Genomic DNA, 18132 nt, shown 5'->3' with positions numbered 1-18132 from the left:
CTCTGAAAATCTCACCTATTATTTTTTTCCTTCTTAATATCCCATCAGCTCATGAGGTTGTCAATCTCTCTTTATTACATTCTCTACTCTTTTTCATTCTATCATGAAACACTAGTACAAAAAAGTAGCAGTAGTATATTGCCCTACCTCCACTAAACTATGGGTTGTTGTCAATCGAATTAAATTTATCTTATAACTACCATCACTTAAAAATGATTTATGAAGTCTTTTTGTAGAAATGCAATATCAAAAAGTCAAGATTAGATAATTAATGTGTAAAAAGATCCTTAGATGAATGTGGGTGTTGATGAACAGAAGAAAAAATGATACAGAAAGAAAAAAGTGTTATCACAAAGATTAGGAGAAAATACAAACAATTTTTCTTTTCAGTAATAAAATAATGCAGATTATTCATAGAGTGTTTGTTTCAGAGACCAGGAAAGGTACACAGCTAAAGACTGCAGGTCAACTGCATAGCCTAAAAGCCACTGGGGTCAGTAAGAGACCCCCAGTCAAAAATATAGTCATAGAGTTATAAAATTTATAATCTGAATTTTCCAAACCAACAACAAAAAGATAGAGGTAATATTCTGCCTGAAAATAATTCAATACATCCTATATAATATGTGGTGGAGTGCCTACCATTTATAAAACACTGTGCCAGACATTAGGTAGGAGTGACGAAGATGAATTAAGTATGAACTTGGAATTCAGTCAAAAATCTTCTGCTCTAGTAAATCTAGGAATTTGCATACTAGAAATCATAATAAATTCTGACAAATGATCCACACCCTTGTCTTTTAACATTTATATTCAACATACCTGAATAAATATTAATGAGAATATTTGTAAAAATTTGGGAGTTTTGTTTGCAGATCACTTCTAGGAAAAAAGCTCTATGACCGTATCGTTTATCTCTAGACTCCATTTAGGAGATGCCATACAGGCCTTCCTTAGACTAATTTTCTGTAGGGTAGGGGAATGTGCCATGGGTAAGTTGTCTCAGCACGGGTATTAGTCTTCAATAAATATTTAATAACTTATCCCCAGACAGCAGTGTAAGAGTCATCTACGTACTTTGCATAATGCCTGTTGTGCCTGAGTTCTGTGTTGAGTTCACTTGGAGGGAAACTAGCAAAATCACATAATTTATGCCATTAAAAAATTGTTAACTGGATTCGTCATGAAGAGATGCAATGAGAATTAGCACAAATCAATGTACAACATCATTCAACTTTTGTTTTCTAGGGTTTTTTACACCTAAGCATTATAGCACATGGTATAATGATTTGTATTTTTTAAAAACATCAATCTGGAAGATAAAGAAGTGGGGAAAAGAAAGTATCATTAATCATTTGGGAATTTAAAAATAAAGTTAAAAACCACTTCTAGTTGTCGGATGTTTCCTCTTTTCCTCGCTCTAGTCTGTTCTTGTGTAGATACCCTGTAAATGTTGGTGTTTCCATGTTCCTGTCTTCACCCTTCTCTTCTTATATGACGGTCACTCTGTGGAATTTCATTTATTCTAAATTTACTATAGAATTTTCAAAATAAAAATAAATTGCTGTTTTTTTAGTCTTGAGACCAAAAGGAATGTAGGCTCATGAATAAAGACAAATTAAGTGCATCTCACATGTAAAGTAGAAAATTAAATTCTCTCTGAAATTATATTCTTTGAATTTGATGTTCATCCATCATTTGTTTACTGATGGTTTACAAATCCAGCTCTGCTTCTTACCTGCATTTTAACCATTTATTAAATTGATTAACTTGATTTCCAAAGGTTACATAAATGTCAGGATGATCAAGATTGAACCTGGCAGGTTCTGGCCTCACCATCCTAACAAAACACAAATCTAACCTGCTTCATTTCCCTAATTCTTTAACTCAGCTAATCACATGGACATGTAAATAGTCATCTAACCTAGACATCTGTAGTAGTCTTCAACTTACTCTTCAATTTTCACAAATTTTACCTTTTAAATATTTCCTGGATACTTTACTGCCTGCTACCCTCCTTGTCATTGTTGCTATTTTAGTTTAAGCTCTCATCTCTTACCTGATTTCCTTACTCCTGTCTTACCCTCTTCTAATTCATCCTGTATGATAGCTGCAGTGATATATCTATTTCAGAGGATATAGTTTAAATTTCTTAACAGGGCATATGAAACCCTCCATTATTTAGTCTAACATCTTAAGTATGCTTCCACTTTCTGACTCAAATCTCCAGTAACATTAAACTATTGTAATTCTCCCTGCTCTATACACTCAGCCACTATTACACAAACACTCAACATTTTATACTAACTCCTTGAGAACTGGGACCATTCCTATCTCACCAATATTTTTCCAAAGCTGCACAGAATCTGGCAAATGATTGTTCAGGAAATGTTTGAACAGTGAGTGCCTAGGAGCATAAATGGAAGTGACTGAGAATGGAAGAAACAAAATTGTCAGTTATAGAATCCAAACCCTTAAGTCTCTGTTCTATTGTTTGTATTCACTAACTTAGTGAGTGTGACTTCTCTCTTCTCGGAGGGCAATATCCAGTTTTGTAGTTATGACTGATCTTTCTCCAACAACTACTTAGGTATTGAATCTCTACTCAGATGCTGGATTTTTATCTTCCCTGCCACACCATCACCATTTTCCATCTTGATGCTTTACTATGACTGTTTAGTGTTTATCTTTTGTCCTTCCAGAAATCTAATCAATTCTAAAATCTGATATATATATTTTTTGAGACAGAATCTTGCTCTGTAGCCCAGGCTGGAGTACAGTGGCACGATCTCGGCTCACTGCACTCTCTGCCTCCCAGGTTCAAGTGATTCTTCTGCCCAAAATCTGATAAAATCTTTTTGTAGTATTTTTTTTTTCCTGAAATTATTCCTTTCTTTTACATTATTCCTGTCTTTAAAGTTATTTAAGTTTAAATTCCACTTTAAATCCTTATAGCCTTGCTCTTAAACATTAATCTACTGTTAGAATTCCTTCCTTCCTTCCTTCCACCCTTTAAAAAAATATCTTAGGCTGGGAGCTGTGGTTCGCACCTATGATCCCAACACTTTGGGAGGCTGAGACGGGTGGATCAAGACCAGTCTGGCCAAGATGATGAAACCTCATCTCCAATAAAAATACAAAAATTATCCGGGCATAGGGGTGGGCACCTGTAATCCCAGCTACTCGGGAGGCTGAGGCATAGAACTGCTTGAACCCGGGAGTTGGAGGTTACAGTGAGCTGAGATCCTGCCACTGCACTCCAGCCTGGGTGACAGAGCGAGACTCCATCTCAAAAAAAAAATAAAATAATAAAAATAAAAAATCTTAGTCTGATCTGACTCAGTCTAGTTTTCTTCCTCTTATTATTATTATTTTTTTACTTCTCTCATAAACAAACATTTCCATCTTTCTCTTTTATTCTTCCTTCGGCTGTGAAGAACTCATACTTCAATTCTACATGCAACTTTAAAAGTTGAGAGTACATAATTATTTATTAATAAAGCAATGGAAACAAAGATACTGAGTTCTTGGTTCTCTTTTGGGGTCAGTACCCTTCGTATTCTGATCTACCTCACATTGCTTCATGTTCTGCTGCCTCTGCCTCTATAATGATACCTTTAATACATCACAATACCTGTTTACTAAGAAAAGATCAATTTGTGTTTCGTTATACTTAATCTGAGGAATCAGGTAGCTGAAGAGTAAATTACAAGAGAATGGTTATCACAAAAGTTGAAAAATCTTAATGAAGTAGTTTTTTGAACACTTGTAGTTCAAAACAACTTCTGATATTTTCCTGTAGAGAATTCTAATTGTATTCTTTTCTACATATTGATCAATATTCAATATTAGGAAAAGAAGTTTTGACTTTGCTTTAGTAGACTAATTTATTATAAATCTTTTGGAAATAATTAAATGTCTACCAAGTTAATACAATAGTAATTGGAATTCTAAAATTTTCTCTCCTCATAAGAGAAAAAAATTCACATTCGAAAGTATTTAATCTCTTTGAAGAGCTTTAGTTAAATTCAAGACTAAACCATAGTTTGAAAATAGTTCTGTCAGCCCAGTTATTATCTTTTGCTGATGATTTCTCTGTGGTTACTCTGCCTATGCGAGAAGATTCTAAAGCTAGAAAGACTATTTGTTTTTTAATAGCTAGTTGGCCAGACCACCAATTGATTTAAGATGCTGTGGTTCTGAATACAAGTGCAGAGTATTAGATTAATGGCTTTTGCTTTGACCAGCAAGAACAGGAGAGTTAGGGAATAAAAAGCAGGACCCCTGTTTTCCCCATGGCGGAACTCTTTGTTCCCTGAACCACGGGGAGGATTAGTTTGAATAGTGGTGTGTAAAATGGATTCAGTCCTATAGATCTTATCACCTTTTATCACTCCAGTAAGTGAGAGTTCAATTTAATAAGACATGGTATTAGCTGTATTTGCTTTGTTTAGGACTTTTATATAGATTAGCAACCCTGAACTCTTTTCCTGGTTTTCTTTTTTTTGTTGCGGGAGGACAGAGGATAGTGTGATTAGCACTTTAAAAAAGTAATGGCGGCAGGGGTGGAGGAGATTTGGAAGGTAGAGCTTTGATAAATATCGGGGATTTGGGACTCACAGGAAGAAGACACTGTGTCACAACTTCTTTGTTCTGAAATCTTGTGATCAGGATCTTTCAGGGAAGTCTCGGTGGTTTTTGGTTTCTGTTGAATGGAAAATAAGCAAAAAAGATTCTTTGGTTGCATTCTGCTACTAGATTGTCTATCAGTCAATCTGCAGTCTCACAAACAGACTCACAAACAAAAACTGAATGAACACAAAAGCATTTTTCCTAGTTGGGATTCTGGACCTCTATCCACAATGCCAACAACTACCACCCTCCCTTCTAAACTCACAATCTCTATCTCTGTTTAGTATTTAATTTCCTTTCAACAAACATTTATTGAGTGCCAAGCATTGAACTAGGTGTTGGAAGGGAATACAAGATGAATATAAAACCCGGCCTCTGCCTTGTTTTTACCGCCTGAGAACAGCAATTGTATCTCATAGAATGATTTGTTTGTTTAGTGATCTAGATTAGAAACTAGCCACACAGAATACACCTGGAAGCATAACTAAGTAAAAACAATAAATATAACAAGTTATAGGCCACAGGGTCATGTTACAGCATAAGGGAGATAGCAACTTGAGCAACACCTGGATATTGAAGAATTATAGCGCAAATGCTGTCATGTGGTTCCTCCCACATGGCTTTAGTTCTTAGTGCCACTCAGAGTTAAAACACACACACACATACACAAACACACATACACATGCAAACTGCTTGTCTCTGTAGCCAGACATACATGCACAAAAGATATCCAATGACTTGATCAGCATTTGCCATTTGAATAATTAATAGTTTCAGAGTATCTTGTCTTTTCAGTTTAAACTTAGATAAACTGCAAATATCAAAATTGAAAAAATGGAGCCTGTTTTATTCTCTTGTCTAATAAAATTATGACAAAAATTTGCAAACCTTATCCTTTTCTTCTGAAGAGATTTAAGAAATGCACTATACAGATTTTTTTTCTGCTGCTATGTTAATTAGCGAACACACAAATATTTTCATCTTTACTTTAGAGACAAACTGAGATGTTGAACTTTGTAATACTTCAAAAAGCCAGAAAACCACAATTAGAAATTTTAATTTCAGGTCTAGAATCTGCGTTGGACAAGATGAGATTCAGGAACACACCACGCCAAAATATGACTGTAGGACACCAGATATGCCCCCTAAAATACATTTCTTTGGCATATTTTGAGCTGATTATTATGAGAAACTGCAGACACAGGAGTAGCTCTGGAAGCTGCTTTTTTTTTTTGGTAATGAAAATTTACAACTACAAAGAAAATCTACGTTAGTAAAGTATCTGTATCAGGAAGAGAGCCATTCCAGCGTCTTTTATTACCCAAGATATTTATTATTTACATAACAGGACAACTTCTAGTCACCATATGTTTCTTCCCCTCACTCTCTCACACCATGTATCACCAGCTCTACCCACTAGAAACCCTATTACAAACCCCTATTCTTTTCTGTAGCTCAGGACACTGTATAAGCTTCAATCATCTGACCCTTCCTTGAGGCTCATGTTTCATGCACTTCCTTGCATATGTGTGTAATTAAAATGCTTTTTCTCCTGTTAATCTGCCTTATGTTATTTTAATTTGTAGCGCAGCCAAAGAACATGGAAGGTTAGAGGGAAGCCATTTTTCCTTCCTCTACAGAGGCAAAAAGAAATTGCTCAGAAAAGATATTTTTGTTAATGTTCTTTGGTCTTCATTAGCTTTTTACCCAGATTTTAACACGTACAAGAAATCACAAAAGCAAAGTGACTGGACTGGGCAAGGGGGGCAGAGTGAACTCCCCACCTTCCTCCCACCATTTGTTTGAGCAGAGCTGGTTGGATAGGAAAATAATTGGGGAGTAAGAGGAAATCTTTTAAATTATAAACTGGTACATATTGCTCTTTTTACAGGTTGAACCAAAGAGAAGTTGTTCTGAGGAAACAACTTTTCAGAGGCAGAATGATGGTCACTGTTGATAAAGAGAGTCAAGCTCTATAAACTATTTGAAGAAATTTATTCTGAGCCAAATGTGGGTGAGCATGGCCCATGACACAGCCCTCAGGAAATCCTGAGAACATGTGCCCAAGGTGGTCAGGGTGCATCTTGGTTTCATACATTTTAGAGAGATAAGGCTTCAATCAAATACATTTAAGAAATACATTTGTTTCGTTCAGAAAGGTGGCACAACTCGAAGTGGTTGGCAGGGACTTCCTTCCAACTTATAGGTAGATCTAAAAATTTCCTGGTTGACAATTGGTGGAGTTTATCTAAAGACCTGAGATCAGTAGAAAGTAGTGTCTGGGTTATGATAAGAGGTTGTGGAGACCAAAGTTCTTATTTGCAGAGGAAACTTTCCAGTAGTAGGCTTCAGAGAGATTAGGTTGTAAAATGTTTCTTATCAGACTTAAAGGTATCTGTTGATGTTAATGCTAGAGAGGTATAGTGAGGCATGTCTGACCGTCACTTCCCATTATGGCCTGAAACAATCTCGGGTTAAATTTTGAAATGACCCTGGCCAAGCAGAAAGTTCAATCAGATGGTTAGGGGGCTTTAGAATTTTATTTTTGGTTTACACCACTATCTTAGATTTCTTCCCAAATTCATTACTATAGGAAGATGACATAAAATGGTCATCTATGGCTACCTAGCACAGCTTTAGTCATCCTCTGATGATTGAGAGTCCAGATATCTTCAATTTAATATATTAATGGGCTTTAATAGGACACAATTTTAAAAATAGCTATACTTCCATATGCTGAAACAATTTTATAAATTTTATGAATTGTTTAGGCTTTTTCTCTTCATGCTTCCAAACAGTTTGAAAATAGCTAAGAAATTCACTGTGACAATTTAAGCAGCTTGCTGCTGATGCAGTGTCTAACATGTTTTGACAGACAGGGGAGGTTTCCAACACATAAACTGCTATTGTGTTTCAGTACAACTCAAACTTCAACCACCTGGATTAGAAACAAATGTGGGATATTTTCTTGGCAACAGCTACTGCTTTTGGCTTTACTAAAGAGAATCTTGCAGGTATCACTATTAAATGAAGAAAGGAGGGGAATACATTTCAAAAAACACTCTTAGCGATTCTTAGGCCTGAGAATGGCTTCAAATAAATGTCCAGTCTTTCCTCCCTGTTTCCAAGTAGAATTACACTCACTTTAGGCAGACATTTATTAGCATGTCATGGAATCAGGCATTTCCCCAGTAGAGTCTCATCTCTTGGGTTATATATTATCTTTAAAGATAACCTTTTAAAATATAAATAGGCTTGACATGAAGTAAGGTTTAATGGAAAGAGAATAAGATATAGAATCAGAGGGACTTTCTTTCATGTCCCAATTTCGTGTCTGACTCTGTGTACAAGTTGGAATACTTTTCTTAATCACTCTGAACCTCACCTTCCTCATTTGCAAAATGGGGATAATAGCAACTTTATAAATAATTGGAAGGACTAAATGACATACCCTATGGAAACTTTCTAGCATAGCGTTTAGCACTAGATATGATTTTTTATTTAATCCTCATATCAGCATTATGAGAAAAATGTAATCTCTGTTTCATAGAAGAATCTAAAGTTCAGAGTGGTAATGCGATTTCTCCAAGTACCTATGTTAAGTAAAAAGAATAGCCTGGATAGTCAAATAACATTTAATCAAAGCAAATAAACTTTGGAAACATCACATGCTTTTCCGACATTTCAAATCCATCTTTCAGTCACTTCTGGGGTAGATATGGTGTTCATTTTTTCACAGTTCTCACACCAGTTATGAAGTGAGTAAATAAAAATAGAACCTATATTGCCTCTTTTACAAATAGTTCTTTATCATTTTTGAACACATAGAAATAAATGGGAAGTATTAATTGAATTTCAAACTTTAATTCTTTTTATGATTATGTATTAAATGTCTGTCTTTTCTGCTGGACTGAAATTTCAGAAAAGCTGGGGAACACGTATTTATACACTTATTTCCCAGTGTCTGGCTCATAGCAATTATCTATAAATATTTAAATTAAGACTGTAATTAAATAATATTTTCATGGTGAGTGAAAATCTATTTTTAAAGCATATTCTTGTTTCTATGTCTGGAATTTTTCCTTATAATATACATTTCACTTATTTCATTAATAACATCAATTCATATTGATAAATATTTAGAGAATATAGATGAGTCAAAATCCAAAATAATGACATTCAAATTGTTATGGTTTGCTATTTTTTAAAAAATTGAAAATCAATTTTAGTTGGACTTCAGAAAGTGTTTTCCTGGAGACTTGTTGGCCTAACCTCTGGGTTCTTATTACAAGAGATAAAGTGCAATAATAGCCTCATTTTCTTCTAAGTTTCAGCCAGATGTCTTACGGAAAGTTTGCAAAAACCTCTTCACACATTTTTAAGTTTTATTATTGTTTTGGTAAGATTTGTTTCATGCGGTATATTGGTCCATTTTTATGCTGCTGATAAAGACATACCTGAGACTGGGAAGCAAAAGAGGTTTAACTGGACATATAGTTCTGCATGACTGGGGAGGCCTCAAAATGATGGTGGGAGGTGAAAGGCACTTCTTACATGGTGGTGGCAAGAGAAAAATTAGAGAAGATGCAAAAGGAAAAACCTCTGATAAAACCATCAGATCTCATGAGACTTATTTACCACCATGAGAACAATATGGGGGAAACTGTCCCCATGATTCAAATTATCTCCCACCGGGTCCCTCCCACATCACGTTGGAATTATGGGAGTACAATTCATGATAAAATTTGGGTGGAGACACAGAGACAAACAGTATCATGTGGTAACAAATCTTACCAAACCAAATTCCCCTCAGGAATCTTATAATTAATTTTTGATTCTTCCTGTTGAGTTTCTCACACTGAAACAGGAACATTTTAATATTATTATATATCATAACATTTCTATTCTCTTCAGATTACTTTTCAGTCATCTCTGGAGTATGTGAAGTTTGTAAGTTTCTTAAGCTAAAAACTTTAAGTCCCTTCCACCTATGAATCTGTAAAATCAAAAGCACGTTAGTTACTTCCTAGATACAATAGGAGAACAGGCATTGGGTAAATACACCCATTCTAAATGGGAGAAATTGGCCAAAACAAAGGGACTACAGGCCGCATGCAAGTCTGAAGTCCAGTGAGGCTGTAACTATATCTTGAAGATCTAAAATGATCTCCTTTGTCTCCATGTCTCACATCCAGGTCATGCTGTTTCAAGAAGTGGTCTCCCACAGCCATGGGAAGCTCTGCCCCTGTGGCTTTTCAGGGTACAGTCCCCATGCTGGCTGATTTCCCAGGCTGACATTTAGTGTCTGCAGCTTTTCCAGGCTCATGGTGCCAGCTGTTGGTGGATCTACCATTCTGGCGTTTGGAGGACTGTGGCTGTCTTTTCACAGCACCACTAGGCAATGCCCCAGTAATGACTCTGTGTGGGGGCTCCACCCCACATTTCCCTTCTGCACTGCACTAGCAGAGGTTCTCCATGAAATCTTCACCCCTGCAGCAAACTTCTGCCTGGACATCCAGGTGTTTCCTTACGTTCTCAGAAATCCAGGCAGAGGTTCCCAAACCTCAATTCTTGACTTCTGTGCACCTGCACAGAACACAGAACCACAAGAACCACAAGACACACAGAACCACAAGGCTCAACACCATGTGGAAACTGCCTAGGCTTGGAGCTTGCTCCTTCTGAAGCCATGGCCCAAACTGTACCTTGGCCCCTTTTATCCATGGCTGGAGCAACTGGAAAACAGGACACCAAGTCCCTAGGCTGGACAAAACACAGGGACCCTGGGCTTGGCCCACAAAACCATTTTTTCCTCCTGGGCCTGTCTCCATGCCTGTGATGGGAGGTCTGCTTCTAAGGTCTCTGATATGTCCTGGAGACATTTTCCCTGTTGTCTTGGTGATTAGGATTTGGCTTCTCCTTACTTATTCAAATTTCTGCAGCCAACTTGAATTTCTCCTCAGAAAGGGGTTTTCTTTTCTGTTGCATCCTCAGGCTGCAAGTTTTTGGAATTTTTAGGCTTTGCTTCCCTTTTCAACATATGTTCCCATTCCAAACCATATCTTAGTGAATACATAAAACCAAATGCTTTTAACAGCATGCAGGTCATATCTTGAATGCTTTGCTGCTTAGAAATTTTTTCCACCAAGTACCCTAAATCATCTCTCTGAAGTTCAAAGTTCCTCAGATCTTTAGGGCAGGGGTAAAATGTCACCAGTGTCTTTGCTAAAACATAGCAAGAGTCACCTTTATTCCAGTTCCCAACAAGTTTCTCATTTCCATCTGAGATCATCTCAGCCTGAACTTCATTGTCCACACTACTCTCAGTGCTGTGGTAAAAGCCATTCAACAAGTCTCTAGGAAGTACCAAACTTTCCTACATCTTTCTGTCTTCTTTTGAGCCCTCCAAACTGTTTCCACCTCTGCCAATTACTCAGTTCTAAAGTTGCATCCACACTTTTGGGTATCTTTATAGCAGCACCCCAATACCCAGTTCCAATTTACTCTGTTTGTCTGATCTCACACTGCTAATAAAGCATGGTCAGTTTTACAATATTGATCCTACCAATCTATGTACATGGGATGTATTTCCATTTGTTTGCGTTATCTATGATTTCTTTCAGCAATGTTTTGTAGTTTTTCTTGTAGAGGTCTTTTGACTCCTTGCTTAAGTATATTCCTAAGCACTTTTTTTTTGTCCTAATAAAGACATACCCAAGACTGGGTAATTTATTAAGGAAAGAGGATTAATTGACTCAGTTCAGCATGGCTGGGGAGGACTCAGGAAACTTATAATTATGGTGGAAAGGAAAGCAAACATGTCCTTCTTTACATAGTAGCAGCAGGGAGAAGTGCAGAGCAAAAGGGGAAAAAGACCCTTATAAAATCATCAGATATTGTGGAAACTTACTATCATGAGAACAGCATGAGGGTTACAGTCCCCATGATTAAATTATCCCCCATTGTGTCTCTCCCATAACACATGGGGATTATGGAAACTACAATTCAAGATGAGATTTGGGTGGGAACACAGCCAAACCATATCAATCTGCAAACACTGACAGTTTGACTTCCTTTTTACCAAGTTGGATGCTCTTGATTTATTTCTCGTGTCTGACTTGCTCTGGCTAGACTTCCAGTACTATGTTGAATAGAAGTGAAAATGGGCATCCTTGTCTTGTTCCATTTCTCAGGGGTAATGCTTTCAATTTTTCCACATTCAGTACAATGTTGGCTGTGGTTTTGTCACAGATGGCTTTTATTACCTTATATCCCTTCCTTCTTTTATATTTTTCCATCAGTTATTGGGGTACAGGTGGTGTTTGGTTACATGAATAAGTTCTTCAGTGGTGATTTGTGAGATTATGGTGCATCCATCACCTGAGCAGTATACAGTGCATCACATTTATAGTGTTCTATCTCTTGTCCCCCTCCCACTCTTCCTTCCAAGTCCCCAGAGTCCATTGCATCATTCCTATGACTTTGCATCCTCATAGTTTAGCTGCCACACATCAGTGAGAACACACGATGTCTGGTTTTCCATTCCTGAGATACTTCACTTAAAATAATAGTCTCCAATCTTATCCAGGTCACTGCAAATGCTGTTGATTCATTCCTTTTTATGGCTGCATAGTATTCCATTGTACATATATACAACAGTTTCTTTATCTAGTTGTTTATGGATGGGGATTTGGCTTGGTTCTACAATTTTAAATGCGAATTGTGCTGATATAAGCATGCATGTGGAAGCTTTTCAAAAACTGACTTCTTTTCTTCTGGCTAGATACCCAGTAGTGGGGTTGCTGGATCCAATGGTAGTTCTACTTTTAGTTCCTTAGGGAATCTCCACACTGTTTTCCACAGTGGCTGTACTAGTTTACATTATCAGAAGCAGTGGAGGAGTGTCCCCTGTTCACTGCATCCATACCAGCATCTACTTTTTTTTTTTTGATTTTTTGATTATGACCATTCTTGCAGGAGTGAGGTGATGTTGCATTGTGGTTTTGATTTGCATTTCCCTAATAATTAGTGATGCTGAGCATTTTTATGGGTGTTTGTTGGCGATTTGTATATCTTCTTTTGAGAATTGTCTATTTATGTCCTTAGCCCACTTTTTGATGGGATTGTTTCTTACTGATTTGTTTGAGTTCATTGTGGATTCTGGATATTAGTCCTTTGTCAGATGTATAGGTTGTGAAGATTTTTTCCCACTCTGTGGGTTGTCTGTTTATTCTGCTGACTGTTCTCTTTGCTATGCAAAAGCTCTTTAGTTTAATTAGGTTCCAGCTATTTATCTTTGTTTTTATTGCATTTGCTTTTTGGTTCTTGGTCATGAAATCCTTGCCTAAGCCAATGTCTTAGAAGGGGTTTTCCAATGTTATCTTCTAGAATTTTTATAGTTTCAGGTTCTAGGTTTAAGTCCTTAATTCATCTTGAGTAGATTTTTGTATAAGGTGAGAGATGAGGATCCAGTTTTATTCTCCTACATGTGGCTAGGCTATTATCCCAGTACCATTTGTTGAATAGGGTGTCCTTTTCCCTCTTTATGGTTTTGTTTGCTTTGTCAAAGATCAGTTGGCTGTAAGTATTTGGGTTTATTTCTGGGTTCTCTATTCTGTTCCATTGGTCTATGTGGCTATTTTTGTACCAGTATCATGGTATCATGCTGTTTTGGTGACTATGGCCTTATAGTATAGTTTGAAATCAGGTAGCATGATGCCCCCAGATTTGTTATTTTGACTTAGTCTTGCTTTGCCTGTGAGTGCTCTTTTTTGGTTCCATATGAATTTAGAATTGTTTTTTCTAATTCTGTGAATAATGGTGATGGTATTTTGATGGGGATTGCATTGAATTTATAGATCGCTTTTGTTAGCATGGTCATTTTTACAGTATTGATCCTACCCGTCTATGTACATGGGATGTTTCCATTTGTTCATATTATCTATGTTTTCTTTCAGCAGTGTTTTGTAGTTTTTCTTGTAAAGGTCTTTCGATTCCTTGATTAGGTATATTCCTAAGTTTTGTTTTGTTTTGTTTTGTTTTTGTTTTTTTGCAGCTATTGTAGAAAGGGTTGAGTTCTTGATTTGATCCTCTGGTATGTCACTGTTGGTGTATAGAAGAGTTATTGATTTGCATATATTAATCTTGTATCTGGAAACTTTACTGAATTATTTAATCAGTTCTAGGAACTTTCTGGAGGAGTCCTTAGAATTTTCAAGGTAAACAATCATATTGTCAGCAAACAGGGACAGTTTGACTTCCTCTTTGCTGATTTGCATACCCTTTATTTCTTTCTCTTGTCTGATTGCTCTGGCTAGGACTTCCAGTACTACGTTGAAGAGGAGTGCTGAGAGTGAACATCTTGTCTTGTTTCAGTTATCATAGGGAATGATTTCAACTGTTCCCCCTTCGGTATTATGTTGGCTGTGTGTTTTTATCATAGATGGCTCTTATTATATTGAGGTATGTCCCTTGTATGCCAGTTTTGCTGAGAGTTTTAATCATAAAGAGATGCTGGACTTTTTTGAATGCTTTTTCTTCCTCTATTGAGATATTCACGTGATTTTTGTTTTTAATTCTGTTTGTGTGGTGTATCACATTTATTGACTTGAGTATGTTAAACCATCCCTGCATCCCTGATATGAAGCCCACTTGATCATGGTAGATTATCTTTTTGATATGTTGTTGGATTCAGTTAGCTAGCATTTTGTTAAGGATTTTAGCATCTATGTTCATCAGCGATATCAGTCTGTAGTTTTCTTTTTTGGTTATGTCCTTTTCTGGTTTTGTTACTAGAGTGATGCTGGCCCCATAGAATGAATTAGGAATGGTTCCCTCTTTCTTTATCTTGTGGAATAGTGTCAAAGGATTGGTACCAATTCTTCTTTGAAGGTTTTATAGAATTCTGCTATGAATCTGTCTGGTCCATGACTCTTTTTCTTTGTAATTTTTAAATTACCATTTCAATCTCGCTGCTAGTTATTGGCCTGTTCACGTATCTAATTCTTCCTGATTTAAGCTAGGAGAGTTGTATTTTTCCAGGAATTTATTCATCTCTTCTAGGTTTTCTAGTTTATTTGCATAAAGGTGTTCACAGTAGCCTTGAATGATCTTCTGTATTTCAGTAGTGTCAGTTGTAATAGCTCCCATTTCACTTCTTAATGAGGTTATTTGGATTTTCTCCTTGCTTTTCTTGGTTAATCTTGCTAATTGTCTATCAGTTTTATTTATCTTTTCAAAAAAACCAGCTTTTCATTTTATTTGTCTTTTGTATTTTGTTTGTTTGTTTGTTTCAATTTCATTTAGTTCTGCTCTGATCTTGATTATTTCCTTTCTTCTACTGGATTTGACTTTGGTTTGTTCTTGTTTCTCTGGTTCCTTGAGATATGACCTTAAAATGTCTGTTGTTTTCTTTCAGTCTTTTTGATATAGGTGTTTAGGGCTATGAACTTTCCTCTTAGCACCACCTTGGCTGTATCCCAGAGATTTTGATAGATTGTATTATTATTGTCGTTCAGTTAGAAGAATTTTTTAATTACCATCTTGATTTTGTTTTTGACCCAATGCTCATTCAGGAGCAGGTTATTTAATTTCCATGTATTTGCATGGTTTTGAAGGTTTCTTCTGGAATTGATTTCCAGTTTTATTCCACCGTGGTCTGACAGAGTGCTTGATATAATTTCAATTTTCTTAAATTTATTGAGGCTCGTTTTATGGCCTACCATATAGCCTATCTTGGAGAAAGTTCCATGCATTGTTGAATAGAATGTGTATTCTGTGGTTGTTGGATGGAATGTTCTGTGTATATCTGTTAAGTCCATTTGTTCCAAGGTATAGTTTAAATCCATTGTTTCTTTGTTGACTTACTGTCTTGATGTCCTGTCTAGTGCTGTCAATTGAGTAGTGCAATCCCCCACAATTACTGTGTTGCTGTCTATCTCATGTCTTAGGTCTATTAATAATTGTTTTATAAATTTGGGAGCCCCAGTGATAGGTGCATACATGTTTAGGATTGTGATTTTTTTTTTTTTTGTCTTTTTTAACTGCTATTACTTTAAAGTTTGTTTTGTCTGATATAAGAATAGCTATCACTGTTCGCTTTTGGGGTCCATTTACAGTAAATGCCTTTTTCCACCCCTTTAGTTTTATGTGAGTCATTTATGTGAGTTTCTTTGAAAAATCTGCTGTTAATCTGATAGGTTTTCCTTTATAGGTTACCTAGTGCTTTTGTCTCACAGCTCCTAAGATTTTCTCCTTCGTCTTAACTTTAGATAACCTGATGACAATGTGCCTATGTGATAATCTTTTTGCAATGAATTTCCCAGGTGTTCTTGTGCTTCTTGTATTTGGATGTCTAGGTGTCTATCAAGGCCAGGGAAGTTTTCGTCTAATATTCCCCCAAATATGTTTTCCAACCTTTTAGATTCCTCTCCTTCCTCAGGAACACTGATTATTCTTACGTTTGGTAGTTTAACAGAATCCCAGACTTCTTGGATGCTTTGTTCATATTGTCTTATTCTTTTGTCTGTCTTTGTTGGATTGGGTTAATTTGAAGTCCTTGTCTTTGAGCTCTGAATTTCTTTCTTCTACATGTTCAATTCTATTGCTGAGACTTGCCAGAGAATTTTCCATTTCCATAAGTATGTCCAATGCTTCCTAAAGTTTTGATTTTTTTTATGCTATCTATTTCCTTGAATGTTTATCCCTTCACTTCTTGTATTGTTTTTTCGATTTCCTTGCATTGGGCTTTGCTTTTCTCTAGTGCCTCCCCGATTAGCTTAATAACTAACCTCTTGAATTATTTTTCAGGTAAATCAGGGATTTCTTCTTGGTTTGGATCCATTGCTAGTGAGCTAGTGTGATTTTTTGGGGGGAGTGTTAAAAATCCTTATTTTGTCATATTACCAGAGTTGGTTTTCTGGTTCCTTCTCTTTTGGGTAGGCTCTGTCAGAGGGAGGTCTAGGGTTGAAGGCTGTTATTCAGATCCTTTTGTCCCATGGGGTGCTCTCTTGATGTAGTACTCTCCCACTTTTCCTATGAATATGGCTTCCTGAGGAAGGAACAATCAGCTGTAGTGATTGTTATCTCTCTTCTAGGTCTAGCCACCCTGCATGTCTTCCAGGCCCTGGGTTGGTACTGAGGTTTGTCTGTACAGAGTCCTGTGATGTGAACCATCTATGGGTCTCTCAGCTGTGGATACTAGCACCTGTTCCAGTGGAGGTGGAAGTGGGGGTGAAATGGACTCTGAAAATTCTTAGCTTTGGTGGTTTAATGTTTCATTTACGTGCTGGTTGGTTGCCTTCCAGGAAGTGGCACTTTTCAGAGAGCATCAGCTGTAGTAGCATGGAAAGGAAGGGGCTTTGGGCAGGGCCCTAGAACTCCTAAGATTATAAGCCTTGGCTTCCACTACCAGGATGGGTAGGGAAGCACCATCAGATAGGGGCAGGGCTAGATTCTCCTTGGGCGGATCTTGGCTGTGGGTGCTTTGGATAATGGAGGTGAGGTTCCCAGGTCAATGGAGTTATGTACTTAGGAAGATTATGGCTGCCTCTGCTGAGTCATGCAGGTTGTTAGGGATGTGGGGGAAAGCCAGCAGTCACAGGCCTCACCTAGCTCCCACACAATCCAAAGTGCTGTACCCTTCCCACTGTGTCCCCCCCCCCAAGCAGCCCCTGGACTGTTTCCAGGCAGAGAGCCATATGAGCTTGAAAATCTGCCCCAGGCTACCTGCCTCCAAGCTGTGACAGAAAAGGGCTTGGTTCCTCCCGCTTCTGTGGAGTCTGCATACTGGATTCATACCCTTCCCCGAGTTCTGGCCAGGAGGCTTCTCTCCCCATTGAAATTGTTACAAAGTTCAGCTAGAGATTTGCTTCTCCCTGTGTAGTTTTACCCCCTGCTCCTCTCCCATTGGATCCCTGTGGTGTCAGGCAGGAATGGCCTGCTAGGGGACCCAGTGAGCTCCCAGGGCTTTTGTGCTGCTTCCTCTACCGCTGTATTTTGCTCAGCTCTCCAAATTGATTCAGCTCCAGGTAGTGTCAGAAACTTCTCTCACGAACAAACCTTCAGCTTCTTGAATGAGAGTGTGTGTTAGGGAGAGGACAGTCTCCCTTTCCTACTTCTGCAGTTGGGGCACTCACAGTTTTGTTGGGGCACTCACAGTTTTGTGGTTCCTGCAGGAGCAGCCTGCTTTCTTCAGAGGGTCTGTGGGTCCTCTGGGGATTGCTGGTTTGTTCTTACAGTAGGTCTGGAGCTGTAATTCACATTCTGAGCCACCACCCACTGCTCTGTCTGGAGCTGCCAAGGTATGTCCTTTCTTTCTTTTTTCTTTCTTTATCTTTTTTTTTTTTTATTATACTTTAAGTCCTAGGGTACATGTGCATAACGTGCAGGTTTGTTACATATGTATACTTGTGCCATGTTAGTGTGCTGCACCCATCAACTCGTCAGCACCCATCAACTCGTCATTTTCATCAGGTATAACTCCCAGTGCAATCCCTCCCC

This window comes from Mandrillus leucophaeus, unplaced genomic scaffold (genome assembly GCF_000951045.1).
Source record: "Mandrillus leucophaeus isolate KB7577 unplaced genomic scaffold, Mleu.le_1.0 Scaffold1182, whole genome shotgun sequence".
NCBI classification, from domain to species: domain Eukaryota; kingdom Metazoa; phylum Chordata; class Mammalia; order Primates; family Cercopithecidae; genus Mandrillus; species Mandrillus leucophaeus.
Note: the sequence above shows the minus strand (reverse complement) of the source record.